Raw genomic sequence first — 19,634 nt, 5'->3', positions numbered from 1 at the left:
TGAAAGTGATGCCCACTCGGAGACAAGAAAGGGGAGACTCCAAACAGGAGCAGACAAGTTTCGTCGAGAGAAGAAAATTATTCGCCTTTTGAAAGCGAGCTTACTTACATCCTCATGCCGGATGACCGCTGCTCTGCTGAACAAGCCCTGCAGTTGTAAAGCGGATGCGAACAAGCTGGGGTTTATGCGGCCGTCGTGCGGCTGCGATCGAGGACAGCTTCCGCCGTGTGAAGAAAACGCCATTGATGCACTCCCTTTCTGAATACACGAGAAGGCATACCAAGTAAGAGTTGCACTTTTTGGCCGCAATGTATTCTTGGCAAAGCCCAGTATAGCGACACCCTGAAAAAAGTTCAAAATTGTTCACGTAGAGAAACCGCGGGCTGGCGATCAGCAGTGTATTTTGCTGGGTCAGATTATCTGCTGGCATCAACCACTCGGAGCAGTCTGTCGGTTAAGCAAGTTTGCACTAGCTTGGCCTTCACGAAAAAATATAGGCGGACGGCTAATCACCACCTTAAGAGCGACAGCGTTAATGGGTTTCTATAGCACTTGGCATTTGTGCGGACTTATTCTTTGTTTCCCGTGAACCATAAACGGCACCTTGCGAACAGCATGTCAACGGATCGTGCTCATTTTGCAGGTTGGTCCTCCATCTTACTGTAGTGACAATAGATGTCTAGTTATTCTGCCGTGCCCTCGCAGATATCTTGCTATTTCTATTGATTGTTGGTCTGTTCTGATATTGTTGCTGACATCTGGAGATGTTGAGGAGAGCACAGGGCCTTCTAAGGCTGAATTGTTGCAACGTTACGCATCTTACATAATCAAGCTGAGGCTAAAAGATATCAAACAAGAAATTACCGAAATGCCTACAAAGACAGGACATTTGGCCGTAATAAGAGAAATGACTGCTAAAATCGACCAACTGGAGGCCACCATTAAGCAGGAGGCCGGAAAACTGGTTGATTAGGAAAATAGAAGTAGACGGAATAATCTGGTTTTTGGTCTTGAGGAGAATACCACTGAATCGGAATCTGAATTAAGGGCAGGTGTACTAGAAGGTGTGTTTCAAGAAAAGCTTGGGGTTGAAGTGAATACGGTGGAACGAATAAACCGTATCGGAAAGAAGCAGGGAAGCTCTAGACCCGTCATAATGAGATATCTTGATTCGAGAGAAAAGAATATTGTAATGTCGAACTGCAAAAAGGTCAAGGGAGGAACAGCGATGATTATGCCAAGGAAACACTTGACGTTCACAAAACGTTGTGGAAAAGCGCTGCCGCAGAACGGGATAGTGGCGCTCTTTAGTTCCCGACAAGCTCAAGGTAAACGGGAAACACCACAGTAGAAAGGAGCGTTCCCTTTATCAGGTGATAAAGGCCATTTCAGAAAACACCACAATGAGGTGATGGTAGAGGCTTCACACGAAAGCGCCATTTCACGTAATCCACTCCAGAAGCAAGGAACTGAAACAGCGCAAGCTAACTAGGCTGCATTTTGGTGAATGCGCGAAGCACTAAATCTACCGAACTTGAAAATCTCTCACTCCAAGAAAGCCCACATATCGTTCTAATTACTGAAACGTGGCTTACTTCCACCACACCTAATGACTGTATTATTCCTCCGGGATATTTAGATGGGACAGAGATAGTCACGGTGGGAACGTCACCATCGTAGTTAAACCATCTCTCAAGGTGGGCTGCAGCATGTCAGAATCGGTCTGGTGCACTTCGAGAACACCACATATTTTGTTGGAACTATTTCCCGGCCACCTAACCCACCCTTCTGATTTTCTCGATGAAACGAGACTGTTTCAACCCGCGCATGCACACGGCGATGCACGGTTGATAATGGCTGGTGATTTTAACCTCCCGCACATTGACTGGGATAATATGTCACGTGGACACATAGAGACTTCGAGTACAGAAAAACTGTTAGAAATTTCATTTTGTATAACTTGAGACAAATTGTCCACGAAAATACTAGAGTGACACTTGATTCTCAGTCTTTACTTGATCTTGTTTTTGTTTTGAAATAAAGTCGGCGATTGCGAACTGACTGTCATGGATGACTTATCAGATCATAAGATGATTTTGCTTAATGTACCTGTTAACAAAAGCGATTGCACAGAGCCTTCTCCTCAGATGCTAGTGAAAGATTACGCACGGGCGGACGACACATCTATATTGCATTACTTAGAAATTTCTTTTAGTGGATTTGAGTTATCCCTCGAGCAGGAATCCGTGGAGCACTCATGCCAGCGGTTTAAAAGTATAATAAATTTTGCGTGGATCGTTTTATTCCCACACGGCGCAAAAAGACACGCAAATATAACCCATGGATAACCAGAAATATTATACAGATGAAACGTAGACTACATAAGAAGAAAGTTACTCCTGATAGAACTGCGTCACAGGATAAAAGCTGCTGTATCAGCATCGAAGCAACGCTTCTTCGATGAAACATTCACCGGCTATCTCAAAACATCTCCCGATAAATTTTGCCGTTATTTATGTAAAAAAAAAGAACTCAAGATATAAACCAGATCAAAGTGGAACAACGATTTTGACTGTAAATTTAGAGATAGCGGATGGTTTAAATGATTTCTTTCAAACCGTCTTCACGAGATCTGCCGATTTCGCAAGGGCAAAAGAAAGTTCAATGGAAAACATTTCTTTCACGCAAAGGGGCGTAGATTTAGATGCGAGGAAGGCAGGTGGTCTCGATGGAATACCCACTGAATAAAGATATGCCGAATGGGTGTCTTTTTACTTGGTTGCCATTTTCGACAAATCGCTCCAAGTCCATTCCGTACCAGAAGATTGGCCTTGTGTTGCCGTTATTCCCTTATATGAAAATGGTAGCGAAATGCTCGTAACCAACTATCGACCCATGTCGCTAACCTCAGTTTGTTGCAAACTCATGGAACACATGATAGCGAAACATATCACAGTGCACCTGGAGGCTAATGGATAACACCAGCACGGTTTCCACCGAGGTCTCTCAAAGACCACGCAAGTTATCGAGACTGGCCATGATTTTGAAAAGGTTTTACTGCAACATAATCTCGAGAAAATACAACGACTTGCGGCAAGTTTTACCTGTGGCAGATATAGGAGCTCTGATTCGGTCCCACCTTGCGCCGTTAGAAACGCGAAGAAAACAGCAAAGGTTGAATACACCAAATACTGCATGACGATTTAAAGACAAATAAGGAAATCTATTTCCACCCCCTGAAGCATAGCGCCTGGCTGAATCATAATGCAATCACACGGCCGTACTTCGCTCGCACTAACGTATTTCGCTTTCCCTTTTTTTTTTCCTCATGCGATAGAGCTGTGGAATAAATTACCTACTCAAGTGCTAGTAAAACAGCATTCCAGAAAAGTCTCGATCAATACTTTAATGAACGCTAACACGTCGTGTCCCGTGTGTCGCGTCCTATCACTTTGTGCATTTTCGCTTCCTATGCCATTTGTTCTAGCTAAGCAGCTTTCTGAGATGTGCTTGTATAATTGTAACTCAAAGTGTTTGTTACTGTATTCTGTCATTTGCTATTTTAGATGTGTTATTGATTTTATATGTATTGTTGATAGCCTCCCTGTCATAACCCTCAGCCAGGGTTAACAGTATGAATAAATAAATAAAGGCATGCCTCGATGGATGTATGACAGCGCGTCCAAGGGTTCGCATGGTTCGATTCTGATCTCACTCCAATTTTCTTTCCACCGAAATTAATTTATTCTACATCACTACACATCATAAGTCACGTAGCGACTTTACAATACAATTTCTCTGATGTTATAATTAATAAACTTGAATTCTGTGTGACGACACGACGCATTTTTTGGACGCCGGTTTTCAACATGAAACGACTGAGCCGAATTAACATCCGTTAGACTACGGTATCTCGTCGCTCAATGCAGCGGCAAAACTTGCACTTGAGCTTCATTTTTCTTCTGGTTGTTCTTTCCAGAGGCACGCACGAGCACTGCTATTCACGTCGTAAATGTTTTATTTTCTTCTGTTCGTGCATAATTTCAAAAACTACTTCGACCGATAGCCATCAGCCACTGCAGGGTTCAAAAACGGTACCACTTGTGAATGCACAATTCATGCTGACAAAGTGTCCACATATAAACCATAAGTGAATGATTGCCACATTAACATTTCCCCCTTTAGTCAGCAATATCGACCGAAAAAAAAAGGGGGCGGAAGGAAAGAACTGTGTTCTCAAACGAACACTGAAAATGTCCGTCGATAGTTGAGAGCCCGTTTGCGCCCATAGCATCAGCTTCCAGGGAGGCTGAAGGAAGGCGGCCATGAAACAGCCAGCTGCACAAGAGAGGAAAGGGAGAAAAAAGAAGGATGCCCACCAGGCGGCCTCTCCGAAAGAATCTCCTCGCGTTGCTTCGTCGCTTGGGAGACTGATATAACGTCGCTCACAGCTTTGAACTGGGACCAAACTGCGATAATTTAAACGTTAATCAGATGCAGCATACTGTCTCCGCCGCGGCACAGACTTTGTTCCTGCAAATATTTATGCTCTCCGGACACTTCACTTGGAACGTATCTCAATTAACTGCACACCCATGAGCGAAACAGCCGGAGTGCTCCAGACACGGCAGCGTGGCGTCCCGCAAGCACGAGACTGCATCATCCGCCGCTGCTTACTCGCCCTGCACAGAAGCACCATCCTCGCCGCTCCCCCGGATGCGCTGATCGTGAACTTCCTCGGCTGGTCAACTTGATCGGCGACGACAACCAAAGAGACGAGGCCTCCTCGGGGGCGAGGAGAAAGGAAGCGGCGAGAGGGGCCGATCCCGGATCTGGCCATAAACGGCGCCCGGATTTCTCTCTCCTTCACAACGGCAGAAGCGCTGCGGAAATTCCTACGTCCGGCCTGCCGACGCGGCGTCAAGGTGGCACTGCAAGTTTGCGGCAGCCACTATTGCTTTTATCTTTCGCCGTCAGGAAGGCGCAGTCGAAGAGGAGTTCTCCGTGCGGAGGACAGGCCGGTATTCCGCTCAAATACTGCAGGAATTTCGTGCAGCACGCGGTAACAAGACAGCCCCAACTGACATCCTTGAGCCGGGGACACGCATGGCAGTTTTGAAGCTAAACGCGAGGGTTGCAGGATCGATTCGATGGAGGCACTGCATGAATGCTGAACAACACCGGGAAATCGCCTCCGCTACGACAGCGGCCTTTCTTCGCCCTTTTGACCCGGGGCTTGACGGTATTGTCGTCGGGGATGTTGTCGAGCCGACACCAACCTGCACAATGCGGGGCCGAGTCTCGCCCACATTCGCCACGAGAGGGAACGGCCGCGGACGACACACTGCAACACCGCACGATCTGCATCGTACGGGGGATATATACCACGCTACACTGGAGGCAGAGACGAAGAGGTCAGCCGCAAAACACACGATTTCTAGTTCCGATCTGCAGATCCTTGGGAGCATAGCGTCAATTCCATACTTGACGTGTATGTTATCTTTCCCTACTGTATGACACAAATTACGCTAAAGGAGGCAGTTGACGAGAAGACATCGGCGAGTAGTTGTTACAAATAATGTCCGTCGTCGGTCATAACGACTGAAGGCACGATGCGGATAAACAACCTTCGGATACATCCCATCACCTGCAGCGTAAACCACGAACTGCTTTCGCGACCTCTAGGGTCAACGTGAACGCGAAACCAGGCTCCAAAACGACGCTCCAAGAACGCCATTGGCGGAGACCGATGCAGCACCTGACAACGCAGGGTGTGGCAATTGAAGAGCCTGCTTCTGAATGGCAGCTTCGTTCCATGAGCAGTCCTACGAGCCATTTTGTGGTGCACGCTAATCGCCTGCTTAGGCTTGCACAGCAGCTGAAGATGTGCTCTGCACTCAATTCAATACCTTCTCGCTGAATAAGCCATCCTTAGCACAACGGAAGCGCGATGCAGACTGATGACGAGGCTGCACGAGGACTGTGAGGCCCGTCACGACGACACTGAACACTGAAAGGTGAGCGGCCGACAGGCATTCAGCTGTCACAGAAACAATTTCCCCATCAGCCAGCACATACATCGCCAGCTGGTAAACTGCTTTTTTTTCTCTCACTCAGAAAGCCCTTGAAAAACCAGGAATGACCTCACCTGCTTTCACTCGCCAGTTTCACGCTTCTGCTGCCATAAAATAGGCCACACATTGTCTAGAGAGCGCTCAAGCGGTGTAACACCCCAATTGAACTGGTATGCCATATTACAAGTTTTAGGAGTAACATTGTCCTACGACTTATCATGGCACACCCACATTCGAAAACGTCATTTCCGCATTGAATAAAACACTTGCCTTCTCAAGCGCTATCTCCGCCCCTCCAGGTGCACGATTACTCGCATTCAAATCACTCTTTAGACAAAAATTGTAACATGCGTCTTCCATATGAAGCCCGTATTAAGGATACCTAATCAACGTATTAGAATCGGTACAAAGTTCATGCCACCAGATTCATTCACTCTTCATACAAATATGACGTCAGTATTTCCTCACTGAAAGCTAATATCAGGACCCCTTTCATTCCGCCGCAACATTGCGAGTCTCCGCCTTTTTCACGAATTATTTCATTATTCACTTAATCAGCTACCTTGTGTCACTGCCGCAGCACGCATATCTCCCCGCACCGACCACCCCGCTGAAGTTTCCCGGCCACAACCACGCAATATTGCCGTTCTTTGCTTCGAGCAGTAAAAGGACTGGAACGGCATTCCACGTGACATCATCAACACTGATGCTTGTTGGGCTGGTTGGTTAACCATGACTTCAATAACAGTGCAGGTAGAAAGAAGGGACGGAAAGCACAAGAGAATAGAGCGCTGATTTCCAACTATTTATTTCATAAGCGTACCATATATAGATCTCAAAAGCCAGAAGGATTTTTAGATGGATGAAATTGGGCTCCTGGTGCTATGCTGTGATATCATGACGAGTGTCGTTTCCGTTTCCCCTTTTCTATGACTTCACACTTGCTCTTATATATATATATATATATATATATATATATATATATATATATATATATATGCATATGTATATGTATATGTATACATGGCACGCTTGATGAAATAAATGGTTGGAAGTCAGCGCTCTTGTGCTTTCTATCCCTTCTTTCTACCTGCGCTGTTATTGAAATCATCAACACTGCTTCATGATCCAGTTTTCAAGAACGTGTTGCAAGCCGCATGCAATGTTAAAAAACCAGCATTTTTGTTTCTCATTCTAATGAAATCCCACCGCTTATGTAAAACCTCCTGCCAGGAGTTTTTAAGGAAATAAAACTGAACTGAACAAGCACAGGCGTATGAGGGAATGGTAATGGTATAGTGGATTCGTTTTAAGACTTGAAGACAATAGGTGAGAGAAAAAAAAAATAAAGATTAGCCACATTCTGCAGGTAGCATCAGAGTGCAGGACCGCGTGCGGTGTTTTAGGTTCATACTTTCTAATCAATCATCCTTCAGCCACAAAATGGTTACAGTATTCATTTCCGATCAGCACCACAAAAAGAAATTGTAACATTCCCCTAGGTTTTCATTACTTTCGTGAAGTGTTGACTAGCGTAGTCCCAGAGTCCGTAATGTTCCCACGGTGGTCCGCATAACCAGTCTTGATGCCACATGTATACCGTTAAAAGGCACCACACAGCTCCACGTGACACTGGCGGTAACACACTGCGTACGTTATGGAACAAACACTGTCAACGATAGGCGACACGCAACTTAATTGTGTCCGTGGGAGCAGAACATTGCGCAGCCGCCGCTGAAGTCCAGGTTCACCGTGCGCGAAATTCGTGCGTTCGGATCCCGCCATGTTTGTGTTTTTATTCCTTCATTTTCTAATCAATTACCTTGAGGCCTGTAAAATGATTACACTACTTCTAACTCCCACGGTTAAAAAAAAAAAAGTTAAAATAGGGCCCCTATGATTTCGCTCGGCTTCCTTTCAGCCAATACAAGGTACGCCAACGTACGTAACCGCTGTTGTGCAAAACATGCACTATCGGAGCACAACCGAGGGGACGAAGCTGCGGCTATCACGCGCTCAAATCGGAACTTCCCTGAGCGAATGAGTAGGGAAGTGCTGGATAAGACCACCATTATGCAGCCACTCTTTCATTTACACGGGGAGCGCAATGCAGAGTCAACTCCCGAGGAGAGCACAAACCGCGCTGACGCCATCCAATCCTCCGTCGGTGGGCGAGTACCTGGCAAGAGGACGTCACTGGCCGCAGTTTTTTTTTTCTTGCGCAAGGCTGCAGTATGGAGGCTTAACCGTTTTTGTGCTCCTCGGAAGAAATGGACGAAGTTAGCGCACGAAAAAAGATGTTCCCGCGAATATGGATAAAAGCTGCGACGCAGTATAATCGAAGCGTTTTCTTATTCGGCCGGGACACGAGCGTCATGAGAAAACTGCTGAGCAGGAAGCTGTGATGCTCGTTGACAGTGCAGGGGTGTTTTCGCACTAGCTATATGCATCCTCCCAAAAATATGGGACAACGGATTCAGCGCTGCGATAGTGGCGTAGTTAGATTACAGGCTGCACGCAACGGGTGGTCGACAGAGTAACGTACGCTTTTTACGATATTTTGGACAACGAAGCGTACCTGGTGGCATCGCTCAGCTAAGCCTTCACCACTTGCAAAATTCTGTGAGCCGGTTTCGAGTATACCCGCATCATATTGGCCAGCTGGACCGACGCTGCGGCCAACTACTAAGACGAGCGAAATCATTTAGCAGCTACTCTGGATGCATAATCAGAGTATCGTGCCAGCGGCACTGCGGGTAACAACCCCCAAAACAGAGACGCAGTCTTTCTGTCAAAAGAGTAACAATATTAGCCGACGGAATCGGCCACTAAAAGCCAATAGGACAATGCCCCTAGGAAAATAGAAATCAGCCGATCCTAGATATATCAAAACAGGATAATTATTGTTTATATCTAACTCAGAATACCCATGCGAAAGCACAGGAGTTCTATTTGCGATATATGAAACTGCACGCCGCGGCCCCGCAAAGCGCCCTTCCCATGCCTTTTTAGGCAAAGCTGCCCAATGCTTCGATCAGGTACCGGATATGCTACAGCGATACGTGCGCCCTAAAGCAGCCTCCCCTTCGGGAAACCAGCTTCTCTACGAGGTGGACGACGACATCCATTTGGTCGCTGACGGGTGTCCCTCGCCGGGCTGAATGCAATGAATGCGCTCCCTCGCCCGTTCTCGCACAGTGCTGCACTACATCCCCCCAAACGCAGAGGAGGATTTGGCTACACGACTGGGCAGGAGAGTGAAAAACCTTTGCGAGGGAGGAGAGAAACGTGACAGAATCGGCTGACTGCAGTGGCTGTAACTGCCGTATTAGTTACTCTTTTCAAAAATACTTTTTCGGCCTTGCGTTCTAGGGGCGAAGCCTCACAGCCACGGGGGAAGAAAATATTTTTGACCGGAGGGTGGCCCTTTAATGCCCTCATTTTCTGAGCGGGGAACCGGGTGGGTTCGCAGCCTTGTCCACCTCCTGAGCTAACGCTGTAAAAGTACTTGATGACCCTATTGAAAGTGGGTTTCTGTCTGACATGCTTGTTTCGAACGCGGCACTGCTGTCTTGAGGGAAAGCCAGAGTTCTATGCGCCGGTACTCAGCCTAGCTGACCGAAGGTCCGTGCGCGTGGTCTGCTTCCCATTGTAACTGTATTATTGTAGCGGTGTTTTCCAGAGGCAGCTTTGATGCGAACACGCAGCGCTAGAGCAGATTTTGAGGTTCGACGCTCCCTTACACCAAGTGCGCCTCACTTTCTAGCGCCTGCCGTCAAGTGAAGCGCGGCTGCCAGCACATGGCTTGCGTGTTACAGAGGAGCTCATTTCACGGCATGTTTTATACCTTTGACATATCCGGGATCGGCTACGTCGCGTATACGGAGTTATCCCTTCAGAATCTTCCATAAAAAGAAAAACAACAACAAAAAGGTGTGCACAACGTGGCGAGGGACGGTTCAGCTCGGAAGGAAATCGCGGAAAAATGCGATTACCTACCGCTGGCGACAGAAAGCCCCCAGATGTTGTTCTACAGAGTTTGCGTGCAACCCAACGACGATGGACGATTTCCCAGAAGGAGAAAAGAAGCGGGCAGCCGAAAAGCGCTGAGGCTCACTTCCTTGCTCGGCTCAAGAGCAAAAAACGACGACGGAAGGTCCCCCTCGACAACTCAAGCAGCCAACGCGGCACTGTATGGCGGCGGACGTTGTCCTTGAGGAAGGAAAATGTTGGGACCCGCGAAGCGTTCTCTTTCCGTGGCCACAAATCAGCGCCAACAATGGCACCACCGTACGCGCGCCAGAAGGAAGCGCCGGGGCCTTCCTCGGACGACCGCAGCTCGTTCAGGTGGCGCCGAACGGCGTCTTCAGGAGCAGGTCCGTCCGTCATTTTCACTACTGTCCGTCTACCACGCGCCATACATCCTTGCGTGTCTGATGACCGACCAAAAGAAAAAAGGGATCCTGCTGACGCCCTTGGAACTGGGGACGGCGCCGCTTCCTTCCTCCAGGGAAGGTGGCGCACGACACGCCGAACACAGCGCGCATCGCCGCAAGAGGGGGGGGGGGGGGGGGGGGGGGGGAAGAAGAGAGAGAAAAAAAAAACAAAAACGACGCGTTTCCTGGTGCACGTCCCTGGACTCGTGTGTTCTCTCTTTCGGCTCACGCGATGCACCCCTTGCAGCGCGATCAACGTCGCTTGTCCGTTTGAAGTGGAGAAGCGAAATACGCGGACTTTCTCTCGAAATATGGCGACGAGGCAAAAAAAGTCGCTTCCACCCGCGTTTATACAGATTTGGCGTCCACCGCTCGTGCTACAAGCTTTGAAACCGCACAGCACGTGGCTTTCAATTAGCAACATATTGGCGTGCATCCATGTATTATTTGTGTTTCTAGCAATGGGAATTTCAAGAGCCCACGATAAGTCCTTCCTTGCTTTGTTTTCCATGCCTCCCAATGCGTTCACTTAAATCGAGAAATATTACGGCGAGCATCGCCCACACCCAACACCGGTTCACGCGACAAACAGGGCCTCGAAAGCTACATTGATGTGGAATTTAATAATGTGCGGAAAAAACATGCTGCCAGCCCGCATCGGCGCGCGAGGACGCTTGCCTCCAGGGAGGAAGGAAGTGGCCGAACAACGCGGCGCCGTCGTCCGGTTGCGCGGAGAGAGTTACGTGGAGGAAATGACCTTGGAAGCAGCGGCGGCGTCGCGAGCCGACAGCGACTGGTTTTTTCCGCTTCCACCAACCTCCGAGCGAGTCCCCCTCCCCACCTTATTATCCGCTGCACAGCGCTCGTTCCGCCAACGACGCAACCGCGCGCGGGTCAGGGCTAGCGGCGCTTGCAAGCGCGCATTCTGCTTTCGGTTGCACTCGCAGAGGAAGCCCCACACAACAGCTGCTCGGCTAACCTCCGCAATGCATGGAGGCACCAGACTGCCTTCGTCAAGAATGGGCTTGCATCGCGCACCAAACCATACTCATCCGAGCAGAGCAGCAACTACAAAGGCAGCCCTACACGGCGGTGTGTTGCGTGGCCAATCTCCAACCAATCACTCCGTCCTCGTACTTTCAGCCTTTCTTTATTCCACAAAGTATTCCCAATGCGTTACACCACCACGCATATCATCTCGCACCAGCCATCGCCTGCCCATTCCTTTTGGATCCACGCTGTCATCACCTGCTCATTCAAGATCACTGAAAATGCAATATCATCCCACCCCTGATGTAACAACCTTTCTTGGAGCCTTTAAGGAAATGGTTGTTTTCCGCCGAAAGCCTCCTTCCAGTTTGTTGGCGTTGGTCAGGCAGGGTAAGATGAATTTATCGCCGATATAAATTGCATTTAAAAATCACTGCTTGGCGAAAAAGGACTGCTACCGCTTTCACGTGTCTGGGGCGGCTGATCGTAGCCTCCCAAAACGACCACATGGTCAATTTGTGGCAACTCCGACCAGACGACAAAGAGGGACACGTTCTATTCTTGATCTCTTGTTTTCAAACTCCCCTTCATTGCTAGAGTCTCTCTCGGTTGTGCCTGGAATAAGCGATCATGACGTTGTAAGTCCAAAACCGATCATTCCTGTGCCTCGAAAAGTCTACAACTTTGAAAGAGCAGATTATGATAGTATTGTCCTTGTCCTACAATGTGAACTCGACAGCTTTGTTCAGATTAGCGTTAGCCGAAATGTAGATGAATTGTGGTCCGACTTGAAAGATAAAGTTCTGAGCTTAATTTATACTTATATACCTTACCAAATACTTTCGGTAAAACGCAGAAGGTCTAAGCCATGGTTCGCGAAAGAAAAAAAGACACTTATTAACAAAAGAAATCGTATGTTTAGAACCTATAGAGACCAGACTAACTCTCCTGCTTTTCTGAGACTTGAGCAGTTGAGTGCGGAAATAGTCTAAAATCAAAATAGCAAAAAAAGAGTTCTTTGTTTCACTTGGACCGAAAATTGCAAGTAATCCAAAAAATCTGTGGCATTTAGTTAAGGCCAATAACAAAGACGAGGTCGGAATCCCTCCGATAACAGATTCTTAGTAGTGATGCAGATAAGGCAACCAGTATTTCACCTCTGTTTTTTCGGACTTAGCACCAAGGCTTACTCTAGTTACTACGAGTACCATTTCTGAGATCATTCCTGATATTACGATTAGTAGGTCTGGTATTTTTAATCTTCTGCGGAAGCTAAAGCACAATTCTGCTCCTGGCCTAACTTTGTTCCTAAATCTTGTGCAGACATCATACCTTATTATTTATCCATATTGTTCACAAGATCTCTGGCCACAACTGAACTCCCCTATGAATGGAAAATAGGGAATGTAGTTCCAATTCATAAGAAAGGACTGAGGGACTGCATCTCAAATTACAGACACTTGAACACATAATTCACACTAATATTTGTTCCCATCTTGATAATAACAATTTCTTTGTAGATTATCAGCATGGGTTTAGATCAGGGAAGTCATGTGCTACACAACTAATTGAATTTTCCGACGACATATTTAGCTCATTCGATAATGGTTTCCAAACTGACTGCATTCTTCTTGATTTTCAGAAAGCATTCGCCACGCTCTTCTCTTTCACAAACTATCCGCTCTCGGTTTACCTCGGCATATACTTTTCTGGCTGCAAAATTATCTAATTGACCGTTCGCAGAAAGTAATCGTAAATGGAGCTGAATCTGCTACTGCTTCTGTGACATCCGGGTACCACAGGGCTCTGTATTGGGGCCTCCCCATACAAAAATTTCCTATAGATCTTTTGCCCAAATATCTATAGCCGCTTTTATGGCTGTCTTTAGGTTTTTCGATAGTCTGTTCTATAGAAGTCTTTAACCTATTCTATAGATTTATGGCTCCCTATGTACTGCAGTCTAGCATTTTCTATGGTCGTGTACAAACTTTTATGGCCAGCTATAGCAAATCCCTTGTATCGTCGCCTATAGATATTTGGCCCAAGAAGCTATAGAAGTCTATAACCTATGGACTAATTCTGGTGTCCTAATGTCAGTATTGTAGTCTTTAGCATTTTCTATGGTCAGCTATAGAACAGTCGCGCGCGCGTATTTGCGTGCGTGTGTATGTGCATGTGTGTCATGCTCTATACCTTCGAATGTTATTTTCAATTCGATGCCTAAATAGAAGAATTTTGGCCAGCAGTCTCCACGACTAGAACCAGCATGGGTCGGAGGTACTCACCGCAGGCGTACTTCCAAGCGGCGACAGTGCTCCCACCAGTTATACCAAGATTGTGACCCAATCCATTTGTCGTACAGCGTTGTAGTTGATGACATACGGTTTCTCGTTGCATAATGCACACAACTCTTAATCAAGCTAGAGTACAAGTCGCACGAGGGATTCGAACCGACGATATGTGTACTTTCATATAAGGGTGTACGCCTACTGGTCTATAGCCTTTGGCATATACAATATTCTATAGCCAGCTAAAACAGCTTATATGACTTGCAGTCTGTAGCTTTAGAGCCATTTACATTTCTATAGACGGCTAAAGATAAATGTATGGCCACTAGTCTATAGCTTCGAGAGCATGCACTTTTCTATAGCCAGTTAAAGCAGCTTATGTGGTTTGCAGTCTGTAGCTTTAGAGGCAATAACATTTCTATAGACAGCTAAATATAACTGTATGACTAGCTTCAGGAGCATAAACTTTTCTATAGCTTGCTAAAACTGATTCTATGGCTTGCAGTTTGTAAGTTTAGAGCCATTCAAATTTCTATAGACCGCTAAAGATAACTGCATGACTAATAGTCTATAGCTTCATGGACATATGGTTTTCTATAGTTAGCTAAAGAGATTTTGTATGGTACAGAAGCTATAGGCAAAGTGGTATAGAATTTTCTATAGTTGCCAATAGATATTTCAATGACACTTTATAGCCGACTATAAAAGTCCATAGATAGACATAGCTGACCATAAACTTTTTCCACTGAAGCACATAGACCATTTTTGTATGGGTCTTCTTTTTTTAATTTACGTTAATGACATTGGTACTGGAATAACGTCAAAAATCAGGCTCTACGCTGATGATTGTGTTTTATACAGGGAAATTAAAAATGATTCAGACCGATTAGCTTAACAGTCCGACCTCCATAGAATATCATATTGGTGTCAAAATTGGCTTATGTCTCTAAACGTTTCCAAGTGCTGTTATATCCGTTTCACCAGAAAGTGTAACTTCATGCAGTCAAATTATTTTATTGATGGTCAGCCCTCGCGACAGTTAACGAAGCTAAATACCTAGGTGCCACATTTTCTTCAGACTTAATTAACATGGTATCGTCACGTTCAATATATAACCCAGAAGGCAGGCCGCGTTATGAACTTTATTAAAAGAAACTTCAAGCAAGCCCCACAGAACGTTAGGGAAACACTTTATGTTACCAATGTCCGGCCTACTCTTGAATATGCCTGTATTGTGTGGGACCCTCCCACACAGCGTCTCATTAATAGTATAGAAGCCATTCAAAATCGTGCCGCCCGCTTTGTAACTAGTCGTTACCAATTTTTCAGCAGCATCTCCGATATAAAACGTCAACGTCAAATTAACTGGGAGAACCTTTCGCTGCGCCGTGACTGATTTCGCCTTTTATTCTTGCGGGACGTACTGTACAACGAAACACAGTTAGTTAAAAGTAGATATTTACAGTATCTGAGCGGCGAGATCACAGCCGAAAGATTAAAGAAATTTTTGCCCGCACATCTGCTTATAACACGTCGTTTCTTCCGTACACTATCAGTAAATGGAACCGGCTGCGTCCTGACATTGTTGAAACTGCTGATCGTGCAAAGTTTGTCGATGCACTTAGTCATTACGCGTAGCTTTCTCCAATTTCCCCCTTTCCTGTCCACTGATTGATTACCCGTGTTTGTTGCGTGTGTTTATTTATTACTTTGGAGCAATTACTGATAGCCCGCATTTGTTTTTTGTATTTGTTATTACTCTGATGCTTTGAAATGGGTTTCTATCGTTCCACACCTCTGCAATGCCCATCAGGACGATGTTTTTGATGTCTGTATTGTTTTCACTTTAGAACTTCGGCGCTAACAAGTGTTCCAGTGTTTTGCCTTGTCCCCCCTACTGTAATGCCCACCAGGGTGATATGTAGGTACTTGAATAAATAAATAAATCCCCCAGGGAATAGGGTGTCGCCGCACGCACGCGAATGGTCCCGTGAGGGGGCGACCTCGCATTTGTTAGTTTTTCTTCGTTACAAAAGCTCTTTTATTTATTTATTGCGATAATGGACCCTCACAAACATTGTGAGCAGAATGCGGTCCTCCGCCGATGCAGGTCAATTTATATTCGTTATCAGAAATCCTCAAGCGTCGATACCCTACGTACGGAAACTGCCCTCAATAAATTCAATCCTGTCACGCGGTGTCATTGCAGCCTGAAAACGAAATGCCGCGACAGGAGGCCACGTTTCCGCCTGCACAACTACATGCGTCTACTCCATTGCACAATCTATATCTGTCGCAATGAAAAAGGACCACCGGGGTCAATGACTTCCTATTCTTACACCATGGCCGCAAATGAATGTATACTCATGTACCGTTACACCAGCCCTCACATTTCGCAATGCACCTTGAGCAACGGAGTCTCAAACAAATTTGCGCAACCTGCAGTGCACCTTTTCTTCGGCGGAACAAAATTAGAGCACGGTGCAGTTAGCTGCGATGAGGTCCGCATTGAGTCTATCGAACTCGCGACAAAAGAAAGAAAGCAACGGCGCAGATAAGGCCATTTCCCCACCATAAGGCCACTTTTGTCATTACACTGTGGAAGACCTTGCGCACACGAGAAGGGCTGCCCACATTCACGGTTCCCGCGAATCGACCAGAACGTTAAAAGCCGGCCTCCCGCTTCGGCGTACATCCCCAGACTGACGTCATGGGTGACGCAATCGGCCGACTACCAAGAACCGCCCAACTTCCGGGCAGACCTTGCCCTACGAAGCGGGATAGTAAATTGAACTTAGGCGAGAAGGCGCGCGCAAGCGAAGCAAGCCAATAAACGCGGTCTGCGAGAAATAATTCCTCTTCCTGCAGAGCGCAAACATGCGTATAATGTACTGTTCGTATCTCTACACGTGCATTTAGGAATAGTCCACGTCTTCGGATATCCCAGTAACCCAAGTATTTATTGGCGCAAGTATCCAGGTGAATGGGGCGAGAAGGCCGCGACTATGGTCCTAGGGAAGGCACGGCGTCACTGTTCGTCGCTCTTCCGACCATGCGAGCTTTGAAAAGATCTGCGCCAAGTGTTTCCCTGGTGGAGCGATGTCGCTCCAGCACAGCCACGTGAATAACATGCGTTCATTCACAGACTGATCTACCAGGATTGGAAACATGGCTTTGTGGGGTCCACGCCCTACTCGCACAAATTTTTCCATTTGTTTCCCTTTCTGAGTGAACCAGGAAATAAACTAGCAATAAAAATAAATTCATTCGCACCAAAGCAGAGCGATTCAACCAGGCAATCGGTTGATTACGCACAGAGAAACAGGGGACAACAGCGCTTACATTGCTAGCGGCAAAGCACCGCGGGAACACGACGCACAGCTCACGTCTCCGACCCTCGCCGGTGAGGGCGAGCGAAGTGACGAAGAGCGGCACACGCCTTCCGCCGAAGAAACGGGGGCCCCAGTGCGCGAAGGTCGCGCCACCTTCCTTCCTTCTCGGAGCTACGCAATATCCTTCCTTAGCGCCACCAAATCTTGCCTCCGGCATAGCGTACTCTTCATTTCCACCACAGGGTCACCTTATCGCCCCGCACGCGCGTGCGCGAGTGCGCGCACCTTCCTACCGTCGGTGAAAGAGCCGCTGGCGCCACCTGCATGCGTCGCGGTCGGGCAAAACTAGAAAAAAAAAAAAAAGTAATACAAAGTAAAGGAAAGGAAAAAGAGAGAATGGAAAACGGGGTCGCCTCCGAGGTCCGCGCTACGCCGCCGCCGGATGTGTCGAAACGGGATCGGAAGCCCGCCAGAACCAACGTTCGTCGGCGAGAGCGCGCGCCCGTACTGCCGAGCATGCAAAACGCTCTACGCCTATCTGCTGCCATCGCAGAACTACCGGCTGAAAATACTCGCGCTGTAACAGGCGATTGTGCGCTTATTTGCAACCCATGAGTGGAAGAAATTATATCCGCGCACAGAATGCCTTGCAGCGTCAACAGCTCTTCTCTCATCTGAAATTGCCCAGCGACACGACACGTATTGCTTCAAAATAGGTTTTCGCTTCCAAACACATTTTGTAGCGACCCCCACAGATCCTCACACTCCGCTGAGAGCGGCGTAGCTCTGCTCCGCCATAGCCTACAACGCTGAAGAAATGCTGACAGGCAGGCAGTTATGAAAGCCACTGTCAGCACACAGGCAGCTGATATTGGAAGAGGTGGGGGTTCAGTTGGATTGTTGGCCGCCAGTTGCGTCCCGTCGGCGATCTCTTCGGCCCACTCAGTGACCCGAGCCTGGATGGCCGGGTCCGAGCAGCGCAGCACGGCCTCCCACTCCTCCAGAGATGACAGCAAATAGGCAGCTAGCGGGTAGGCCGCGCAGCCCCAAGTAATGGGGTCTCAAGTGGCGTCGGCGCCACACTCTTTGCATTCAGGGTCGACCTGCTCTTTGAATATATTGAATATACTTTGGGGCAGGGGAAGGAGCGGGTTTGTAGCTGACGCCAGAGTATCACCTGGGCCTTGCTTAATGAATTATGTGGGGGAGGAAAGATGTGAGTCCTGTAGGTAAGTTTTTTTCCTTCAGAAATACTCGGTGCCTCCATCTACTGGCTGAACAGGCAAATCTGCGAATCTTGACTGACAAGTCCCCAAAACTTATCATAATACAGAATCAATGAAAACTATTTCTCTCAATCTGCGAATCTTGACTGACAAGTCCACAAAACTTATTATAATACAGAATCAATGAAAACTATTTCTCTCACAGCAAAAATTTTGAGAAGGGACAAAACAAAACAAACAAGAAAAGAAAAGTTAGCAGGGTTTCAGCGAAAGTTAAACCGAGTTAGACGTCCGAAAGCACGGTTTAATTCGGTTTAGCTATTGGTCAGTATTTTTTATTTTTTTAACGTGGAAGCCTTTCCAGGCTCATGGAATAAAATCCCGTGCGCGATAGTTGAGATCTGTCATATTCCGCGAGATTCCAGGGAGTTTGGTTCTGAGCCACACCGTGCGATTCGTAATGCATTCTCAGAGTTCCAACTTTACTGAAGGTAAGGAGAATTTTTGTGCTACACTCTCCAATGTGAACGACTTCCACGAATTAGGGTGCCTCGATGTAGCGCGTACGGCGGCGCTGGTATTGAGGCACCCTACCACGAATGCGAAAGAGGCGCCACTAGGCGGATTAAAAACAGACCCCTTGGGCTTTAAACTTTTGACAAAGAGTGTACGTGCTGGGCTGTAACGGTGCAGAGAAAGTAACACAGAACGTCGAACAAAGAGTGGAAAATAGAATCAACAGGTGTAAGGAGAGAGAAATGAAGAGACGCAAAGAGAGCGACGGGTGTTGAGGAGACGTCGCATACCTGCAATGAAGAATCTGCAGTGCTCTCGGAATTTTCATTTGATTCTTTTATGCATTAGTTATCACGGATTATTATTTTATTACTATCTGTTATAATCATTTATCATTTTACATTCCCTATTAATGCTTTCATCAGTAATTAGTTTATAGGAAAAGAAAAGCGCAGAGTCTGTAACGCACGTCCTGTAGGCCGGGTTAGACCTCGTGAAATAATGCATTCGCACTAAAAGCGGCAGTAGGCTGCTTGGAGGCCCACTGTGCCCACCGTTTCAATGGCAGACACAGCGCGAGAGCAAAGAAACTAGGAACACACAAAATTACAATAGCTGAAACAATTCGAACATGTCGCCGAGATATCAGGGCTGATTTTCCTGTTCAGTGAAATGCAGGACTGCTCTAAGGGATCTCCTATAGTATGACAACTACAACAACAACAACAACACTACTACTACTGCTACTACTACTGCTACTACTACTACTACT

At 46.9% G+C, this 19,634-nt stretch overlaps 1 protein-coding gene across 9 annotated transcripts in view; it reads right to left on the bottom strand.

The window, feature by feature from the left end:
• The window catches only part of aop (ETS variant transcription factor anterior open), a 219,031-nt gene that overhangs the window by 75,886 nt on the left and 123,511 nt on the right, over positions 1–19,634 (bottom strand). The window contains exons 1-2 of one of the 9 annotated variants that reach the window (XM_084586224.1): positions 4,380–4,674; positions 109–258 (exon numbers count right to left, since the gene is read on the bottom strand). The exons of 7 other annotated variants lie outside the window; for them this stretch is intronic. The gene's annotated coding sequence lies outside the window, so the exon portion shown is untranslated. Of the gene's footprint in view, positions 1–108; positions 259–4,379; positions 4,675–19,634 lie in introns of those variants that run through there. One more of the 9 variants, XM_084586219.1, reaches the window with a different exon arrangement.

Source organism: Amblyomma maculatum, unplaced genomic scaffold (genome assembly GCF_055883805.1).
Source record: "Amblyomma maculatum isolate TAMU_Amacu unplaced genomic scaffold, ASM5588380v1 scaffold_15, whole genome shotgun sequence".
NCBI classification, from domain to species: Eukaryota; Metazoa; Arthropoda; class Arachnida; order Ixodida; family Ixodidae; genus Amblyomma; species Amblyomma maculatum.
This window is presented reverse-complemented; position numbering and strand designations above follow the sequence as displayed.